A 10,240-nucleotide genomic window follows, 5' to 3' on the forward strand; every position below is an offset into this window, starting at 1 on the left:
TATTTGATTTTCTATTTTATTATCAGCTGCACTTTGTGGTACTTCAGAGAGTATTAAAGTATTAAGAGATGAATATTGTGTAAAACTATGATTATAACAAAGAGTAAATATTTCCTCTTTATATTTGTCATTTCCTAACACTGAGGCTGTGCCGCAAAACTCCCACAGAGACTGATGAACGCCTTTATAATTTCACTCCCCCTTTCTTTCTTTCTCTCTCTCTCTCTCTCTCTCTCTCTGTCTTTTGGTTTTGCTGTCTTTTGGAATCTCTCAATCTCGCTTGATAATAGCACTTTTCTTTAAGTTTTCATGGGGAGGGGGGAAGAAATGACCACGGTACTTTACATGAATAGTCTCTATAAGGTTTTTGTCCGTGACTGACACTAACCACATGCTTCAAATTGTTTTGAAGACTGCCTGATGGTTTATCTTTTCGTCTGCTCTTTTCTGTTGTTTCATGGAGAGGATGAGATATATATTTATGGTTAAAAAAAAAACGGTGAGAGAGCCTTGCATTTCACATCTGTTGCACAATTGAACACAGAGACGGGTCGCACTCTGGACGATTCTGAGAAACACACATTGAAAAAAAAAAAAAAAGAAAGAAAGAGAAAAAAAACAAGCGAGAAGGAGAAACAAACAAACAAACAAACCCGGAGACATTAAAACTGTGGACAAACGCAGACAGCCATACGATCTGTCCGTGCACAGAAGAGAGAGAAAAACAAAAAAGAAACCCTGATGTTACAGACATTACTCACATGCCATATACCATGAGAGAGCAAGGCGGGATTACACCCCCCCCCCCCCCCCAACCCCCACCCTCCCCAACACTTCTTCCTTTTACTGTCCTGTCTGCTCAGGATAACAAGACTGCCATCCCTCGCACGCTGGACTGGAAACGAGCTGCGAGGACAACAACAACAAAAAAGGAGAGATAAAAAAAAAAAACAACACATGAAACAAACTGTACATTTTTTAAGTGTAAGAGAACAAACTGGAATTTGTAAATATTGTTTGTCGTTTGGTTTGAGTGATTGGCCGGATCTTCTTCTTGTTTTTTTGTTTTCTTTTGTTTTCTTTTGTTTCCTTTGTGACAACAGGTGCAAGTTTAGATGATTTCTAGCACTCATGGGTAAAAGTATCTTTTTTGAATCTCCTTTTATTTCCTTGATGTCAAGGTCGAATTCCAATAGGATTATGGGCACATGAGTACATCTGTTAGCAAACTTGAGGGGTGGGGCGGGGCGGCGGGGGGGGGGGTGAAATCACAGCATGGTTTGAGGGCAACATAAACACAAAAAAAGTCATGCTTTATGGCTCGGGTTTGCCTGGATATTGTGGGATTTTTTTTTTTTTTTTTTTTTAATTTCTTGAAGAAAATGCTCCCACTGCATTTGTAGATGTTTAAAGCGTACACACACCTATCCCATCAATCAGGGAGGCAGCTTATTGAGTGAAATGAGTCCTTTCATTGGTTCAAAAGCCAAAGAACAGCTGCAGACGTGGGGGGGGGGAGACAGAGGAAACAACAAGCAAAGGGTTGGATGTCTCAGATGTGCTCAAAACAAAACCACAAATCAAGGATTTTTACTCGTGATGCTGTTGGATTTAATCGTTAGTGTCTCACTTTGTCTTGAGCATTGTCATGCTGTGTAACCCCCTAATTAGGAGGTTGTGAAATCCTTTGTACTCTTTGGATCTTATTTCTGACTGCAACTTTTCTCCGCACATTCTGTTATTTGGGATTATTGACCGCAGCTGTTTGATGTGAGTTTAAGTTGCCCACGCTTCCAGAACGCGGCATACCAGAAGTACTCTTTTTATTAGTTCAACAACCAAGGGTTTGGACCAGTCAACAGAAAAATGGAAGCACACTCACCAAGTTTACATGTTTACACTTACAGTCTCAATGTTGGCTTGATTTGAAAAAAAAAAAAAATAAAAACAAAAAAAAAAAAAACAAGGTCAGGGTGAGCGGAGAGCATCACACAGATCCAAATATCTTGTTCTTATTACATTTAATGCCAGAATGGGGGAAGTGAAGGCTTGCACCTGTTTGTCTGTTTCATTTAGTCTGATTCAGTAACCTGCTTGAGGCTCAAGATACTGTGAGAGAGCATTACGATCAGGAGGGGTTGAAAGAATTAAAAGTTAATATTTCTATTTCAAATAGAGGCTATTACACACTGTATGTTGTGTATCTGAACTGGAAAACATTAAAAGATATTCTTAAACAAACGCTTTGCCATAATTAATTTTTTGTTACAAGGCGGACAAAGGTGGATCAATGAATTTTTTATTTTTTTTTACCCACAATGCTGAGATATGTCATCACATTTTTCACCTGTCATCAATATTCATTTAACCATTTTACTACTGAGTTTGTTTGGATTTGGTGACTGCAGATTTGTGAAGACATTAATATTGTAAAACCATGTTTAAACTTCATTTAATTGTAAAGACTGCTAATATCAAATTACAAAAATTAAACCCAAAAGACTTCACATAATCTGTTGTAGTTAACTTACTTTTACCTATTAGTTGGAATGTTAACATCTTTCTATTTTATTAAAAACATTCAGAAAACTGAATTAGCCTGACTTATCTTGATAGCCTTGATAGCTATTCCCTGTATGTAGTCCAAACTCTCAGCAAAAATACTTTAATACTCAATAAAACTATCAACATCTTCTGTGGTTAGATAGAAACACGTGTTATTTTTATTGGGTTTACTGAAGCTGCTTGTTCGCCAAATGAATTTGGACATTTTATAACAAAACGTTCCCTTTCCAAACAGCACGGAGACTATATCAGCACATTATCACAAGGAAGCAATGATCAGTTGTTTTTAGGGAAAAAAAAGTCGAATGTGTAACGTTTTGTGGAGGAGTTTGTAAGTTTTAAAGGAGGTTACCACAATTTGATAAAAGTGAACAAGTGGGATTCAGATCGGATTACTCGGCGTATGTGGTTTGTTAGTACTTTATATTGAGTTGCTTTTTGGTTCTCTGTTTTCGTCCAAGCAAATTCCTTTAAAAGACAATTGCATTCATATTTTTGGGACTGTGGGAGGAAACCTGAGTAATCAAAGAAAACCTACCCAGGTAGAACATACAAAGCAAGACACAGATTTGAAGAGTTATGAGTATAAAATGTAGGAAAATAAGCAAACAATGTTTCCAATCAGGAAGAAGCAGCCACTCTGAACATTCAATATGTCAGAAATTAGCCTTTTTTAGGAGCACACTGATAAGTTTTAAAAGATTCAAGGTAAAATTTTGTAACTTATTTTTGAGATTGCATTAAATGCTTTGCAGTCAAACTTTGCAAACTCCATCATGGTTCTTATGTGGTTCTGTAGATTTATGTAACAATCAGTTGGTGCTAATCATTTAGCCATTAGCTGTCAATTGATAAAAAAAAAAAAATAAAGGTGGATTTAACATAAACTACTTACAGGAGAGGAAGCAATTTTTTTTCTTTTCCAGTATCAGGTTGAATCCCCTTTTTTTATCAGCAGAACTTTGTTTAATCTTGTTGGCATCTTTTCTGATGCTGAAACTGGATAAATTCTCTTTTTTTAAATTAGTCTCTATATACGTCGATGATTCTGTGGATCAAGAGTTTTTGAACTACTCAGACCAGCCTAACAGCCATGCAAACATCCAAAATCACTTAAATTTGCTCAGTTTGAACTTCATCAGCTCATCAAGCTTACGTGTCCAAATACATCGATACTCAAAATATACCTATAGATGCTAAATGGGGCCACTAGGTATCACTGTATGACAGCACAAGGCGGCTACAGCACCACTTAATAACCTACATAGCAGATATTCAAAAAAAAAAAAAAAGTTAAATAAATATTTGCTCGAGGTTACTAGCTCTCTTTCCTTTCATCCATATTACCCGAAAAAAAAAAGTTTTAATCTTGTTATCATTTTCGCGAAACTTAATGAGCTGTATCGTTAGAATCTTAAAACTCAAGAACACTGAACCTTTAAACTCTCCCCGACTTTTAAAGTAATTACTCTGTGGAGAAGTTCATTCTCATTTACCCACGAATAAGTCATTTTTCCACTTTTTTTTTTTTCTTTCTCTGTGACCTTAGAGGAAACCTTCCTCTCTTTGTCTGGCACTTGAGGGAGTTTTTTTTTTTTTTTCTCTCACTCTGTGACATTGAGGGTATTTTTCACCACAGCTGAGGATGTGTCGATCTGTTTCCTCACGCTTTACCTTCCAACAACAGCTTGTACTTTACCTGAGATTTTCTCTCTCTTTCGCAGTGTGATGATGAAATAATAATGAATTGTTTCACCCATCAGGATGTTTTCTGCTCACACTGTCAGATAAGGATTTTTTTTTTACCACATAATGAAATCATCAGCAAGTTGGGCAATGCTGTGGCTAACAGAGCTTGATGCTCCTTCTCCAATTACAAAGAAGTCAGCTTAGTCAAAAACGAGAAGCAAGAATAAGTTTTATGACATGATTAAAGGACTCCTTCCAGCACTGCAGTGGCTCCACCATGAAAATCGTATTAAAAAAAAAATGCCAATTCGGCGAGTTCATTCTACTGCTAATGCCCCTGGATTTTTATGAAGGGAAATTCAAGTTAATTTATTAAAACGAATTAAGCTATTTATTGAATGAAAAGGTGTCGAGAAACATTGAATAACACAAGCAGTGCAAACCAGGCTCAAATTCACATTATGTCAATTTCCATCCAAATAGTTTTCATTTCAAAGCCTGAAATAACTTGGCAGCGTCCGTTTCATTGGGGGGGGGGGGGGGTACTGTCCTCTGTCCTCTGATCACTGTTTATTCAGCTGTTGCACACAGTAAATCAATATTACTGCAGATATACCGAAACCACGCGGGTGCACTGGTTTTGTTGGATGATGGCTAATGGCCGACTTCCCATTCATTCACGCGCTGATGTGGAAATAACGGAATACCATCTTTACCACAGTTACGTTTTATTTCTGCGTTATCACCTTTGAGGAAGTACTCTCAGACTTCTGCACTCCTCTTTTTTTTTTTTTTTTTTACCTCAGCACACATTTTACACACTAATCAATTGATTGCTCTTTTCTTTTCTCCCCCCCCCCCCCCCCCCCCCCCCCCCCCAATTAAACCTTTGGCACCGAAATGGATCAGGTAAATAATTACTTGGGCAAAACAATAAAGATTCACTTTTCCTGCACCTGTGTTGTAAGATTTTGTTGATTTAATATGCATAATCTCCTGAAAGAAATGTTTACAATACATCTGTTTTCTAGTTACCCAATGGTACTGCTATTAGTCCCTGCTCCTGCTTCCAATAACTCTCTTGAGTAATCGCTGCAATGAGAATGAAGTTATACGACCACTCGGTTATATAGGATTCGCCGTGAAGATGTTTAGATGACTGATGCACATTGTAATGCCTTTATTTGGAGCTCAACTCAATTACCTCTGCAGAGATTATTAAATGTTGGATTGTGTGTACTCTGCCAGCACAGACAGTGCTGGCTCCCCCACACCAGATGGCAGTGTGCAGCTAGACTTCATAACACACACATTCCATGCCTGCCCCAAAACATTCAATCGCCTTTGTTTGGGCTTTCTTCTGAAACTTTGCCAATAAATACATGTGAGTATTTTATTATGTTCAAAAGACTTTTATTGCCCGTAGATTAACAAGGTGATTAAAGACACTGAAACGCTGAAACAACCATAAAAGTCAAATTCATTTTTTACAACAAGCCAAACAGTCAAATTCAGCGAACACAGTGAAGGGAAGCTATTAATAATTCCACTACTGATTTACATTAAGTTTTCACAAGGATTTGAATTAACTGTAGCTATTGAACTTTATTACGTTTTTTTTTTTTTTTTTATTAATGTTTTTATGTCTTGACGGTACATTTTGAATTTTATATCCTGTCACTGCAAGGATTAAACAGTCGTGCTTAAATAACTCCAACAAACACAATGCAGTGAAATTCAATAAGCTCATATTTTATCAAATTCTTAAAGCCCACCGTGTTATAATCTCTGTCAGCCTGCAAATGTGACAAGAATTTATTTTCATAATTTTTGAACAGATAAACATCCTCAACATCATTACCGCTTTAAAAACATTTTTTTTTTTTTTTATTCAAAGACGAAAACGAAATAATACTTTTACTCATAGTAGTAAATGAAAACACACATAGAACACCACTGTGAGACCTTTAAGCTCAGGGGTGTCAAACATAAGGCCCGTGGGCCAAAACCAGCTCCAATCCAGCTATTATGGCACTAATTTTCCAATCCGGTCTGCTCGAGATGACATTTTGAATTTGGCGGCCCTTGAACTCAAATGTGTTTGACACCTCCTGCTTTAGATGTTGTGCTGCAGGTAAAGCGGAAGAGGCGATGGAGAAATGCGGTTGTCGTAGAAGATCTGAAAGTTCTGGTCGACGTCCATGTGGGGTCTTCAGGAAAATCTCCTGGGCCGGCATCTCGTGGACACTGTTACCTTCCTTGCCGTTTTTTGGCGGCGTGGGACGGGAAGAGGACGTGACTGTTGTGCGGCGAGTTGCACTCGGTGCAGCAGTAGGCTTGACCACACTTGTTCGGGGATGGACACGTGGTCCGAGTTGTTGCGCTGGATCATGTTCCAGCGCCGGTGACGGCGAAGGCCGTGCCGCGGCAGAAGTTATTGAACCGCGCGTGGATCCTCTCCTCGTACTTGCGCCACGGGCCGATGTTAAACTCACGGATCTCCGGCACGATGTTGGTTAGGGTGTAAGTGGCAGCGCGGTCGTGCAGCCATCACCTAAAGAACTGACCTGTCGCTCGTACATCCAAGGGCAGCCCACCCGTCGGTCTCCCTCAGTCTTCTTGAAGCTGCACGCCGAATAAACCGGGAGGGGTCACGTGTCGAGGTTTGTAGCAGATCTTCTTCAGCGCGGTGTCGATGATCCCCCGCGGCGGAGTGCCCATGTTAGAGGGAGTCCTTGCACCTCTCTACGTGGTTGAAATCCTGAACGACCGTCCCTGAAAGGCGGTGGACCACACAAGCAAAAGCTACAGCTGCGAGCGTCTCCACGGTCAGAGCGACTGCCTGATGTCTTGTGCACGACGACGATAGAAAGCAAGGATTTAAATGTCCCACACCAGATATGTAAAGCAGGGAGAGTGTCACCGAGGGGACAAACCTCTTAGAAAATGTGGGTGTTATTTGTACAGGCCGTTGATGATGTACTTGTGTATTACACCTTTGAAATAATACTGTCACAAACCTCTGGACAGGTTAACATTAAAAAAGGAAAGTTTTTTTTCTTATGAAGAATCAGCAGAAATAATCAAGACCAGGCAGGGGCAAAGATAGATGATCAAATTATGTTGTAGTGAATGACCCCTGCAGTGTTAAAACAGCCATTTTGGACATTTTAATACTCAATAAAGCTTGTGTACAGTCACGACACATATTAAACCTTCAAAATAACTTTATAATTTATCTTAATATAAAAATAGATATAGTTTTGCTTTACATATAAAAACAGCATTATGTTTTATAACTACAATTTAGAACAGTATTTTATTACATTTTTTAAACGTTTTAAACTATTGTTGCTGTTTATTAGGCAAATTGGCTTTTTTTTTTCTTTTTTCCTATTTTGAAATGATTTCAATTTATCAAATTCTTTTCTGATTTGGCCATTTTATTTTATTTTTTTTTCTTTCATGATTTTTTTTATCTTCTGTAACTGTTTTCAGCAATTGTATTTGATTTAGTCTAGCTATTTAGCCATTTTGGAAATCATATCTGGCTCTTTTTTGTTTTTTGGGGTTTTTTTTTTTTGCTATTTTTTTAACAATTTATTTATTTTCATTTAAGCTGTTTTGACCACTTTCATCCATTTTTGGCTTTTTCAACCCATCATGGTCATAGTACAGAAATCATTTTAAATAATGAGTCAGCTTTGTAAATAAATTCAATATAAGAATATTGTAGTTATATACGTATATTTTAGTGGAAGCCTCATGGAGCCACATTCAATCGGGGCTGAAGGGCCACAGGTTGCAGGATGATACGAATGTTCGGGGTATTGCCTCACACTTGTAATATTCTCTCAAGGTCAATACCAGTCAGAAAGATCACACCTCCACAATCTTGGAGGTGTGGCTCTTCCAGCCCCCAGAAATTAAACATGATTTATGGTTTGTCAACATGCCAGACGACCACATTACACTGATGATGGTGTGGACTTGTCACAATGGGATAAAGGATTATTGACTACACTCTGAAAAGGCTTTTCCAGCAGTAATCGGCATTCAATTGTAACAGAAGTTCGAATTCAGATGATGAAAAGCGTGGCAGTGAAATGAGATATCGAGCAGTGCTGCCGGTGAAATGCAAAACTTGTGTAATCTGTCGACTGACGAACAAGAGACTCTCAGTGACCAACGTGGTTTAGCGCTACTTCACGGTGTGAACAGTTGATAAGCCAATGAGAGATAAAACATAAGCACTTAACTATGACAAGGACTCAATTAGAAACTCCAAAAGGCGTTCAAACTGGCCCATGTGTCCTGCTGTAATTCTAAACGGTGTCCGAAGCTGGAATACATGAAATGAGCAGTTAAATACAGTAAATCTCTTTTACCAGTAAAACTTTCTTTAGCAAGGGGGACACAGTTTGATGAAAGGACAATATTGGGGAGTCTTCAACAGACATCAGAGAATAGTTGACTCATGTCAAAGACGTGTGAAGATACTGATGAGTAAGAAAGCAAACGGCTTCAAAAACAAGCTTTCATGGAGCTGCTTTTTTGAAGTCCGTGTATTTTAATGCAAATGTCTTTGTGCTCTGCCAAAGTGGGTGCCTGACCTATTTTAGCAGCTCTGCTGTGTTCAGAGGTGTGGATGTATCTGAAAATATATCAGAACACATCCTATTTTTCCAAGGCTTTTTTTGGTCTTTGTGAATTTAAATGATTTGTCCCACTTTGATGAACTGAAAGCACTGGAATGAATGAAAGCACTGATGTGTGAGTGTTTATGCTGCCTTTCAAATGAAGTAAAGCTTTTAATCCATTGATCTGCATCATTTGAAATTTGTATATAGGATGAAAGTGTGTTTATGCTGCTGTCCTATAGGAGCCCTCTGCCAAAGCCCGACCTATGCAAATGGAAACTGTCACATTAGCCAGAGCAACAATCCTTCACTGCCCTAATAAGTCAATTTGAGTGACTGAGCACTGGTATTCGTCGAAGGACCAGCTTGCCTCCCTGATCTAATCTTGACTTATGACAATCATAACTTATGTAACTGGGGCTGATGATGCAGTTATGTGAACGGACATTTCTCAGCTGTCAGCATTTTTAGCAATTGAAAATTATAAATTCAGACCAAGTGAAAGCCAGGCTCAGCTGCCCTCTGCTGCTCCCCAGGAAGAGAGGCAGAGCCCTCTGCTGCAGCAGAAGAGAATGGTCTCCTTCTGTAGTTTCACGGCACCAAGAACGAATACATATAACTGCAGTTGACTTCAATTTCATTTATTGTTGTATGGCTGTGATCACTTGGAAACTTCTGTGATAGTCACACATGTGATCGGTGAACAGAGCAGATGAGCTTTTGTTGCTCGAAAATTGTGGAAGCCAAAAGTAATCTGGTTGAAAACATTATAGAAACTGTTGGTATTTCCATCACCCTTCATCACATCTTTTCAGGATCAGGAATAAACTTTAAAGAGGTCATGTTTATTTCCCATTGAATAATCCCATTAGGAAACTATGCATAAACACGACTATCATGTAACGTTAGGAGTTTAATAATCAGTTTAGGAATTCAATTATTTCCATATATTATGAGGAATATACAGTACTTAAACAGTTTCATAAAATACAGGCTCATTAAACTATAACCCAACGAATGCGTTCATTTCTTGCATTTGCTAGAAATGATTAAACCTCAACACATTTTAGATATATTACCTTTAAACCTTCACATTTATGTTTTTTTTTTTTTTTTTTTTTAGCTCATAAGTCATGTAAATCTAAAGTATAGTATGCACAAATGTTTTTTCTGTGAGGACAGAAAACTTTTTAAACCAGAGGCCTTAAATAATCACAATTAAATTATAATAATTGTTTGAAACAGTTTGTATTTTGGAGTTGTGAGTATATAAGACACTGATATAACGTTTTTTTTTTTTTTTTTAATCAATATACAAAGTTCTTGAGACGTGAAAATAGTTCAGT

Source organism: Blennius ocellaris (assembly GCF_963422515.1).
Source record: "Blennius ocellaris genome assembly, chromosome: 14".
NCBI lineage: Eukaryota > Metazoa > Chordata > Actinopteri > Blenniiformes > Blenniidae > Blennius > Blennius ocellaris.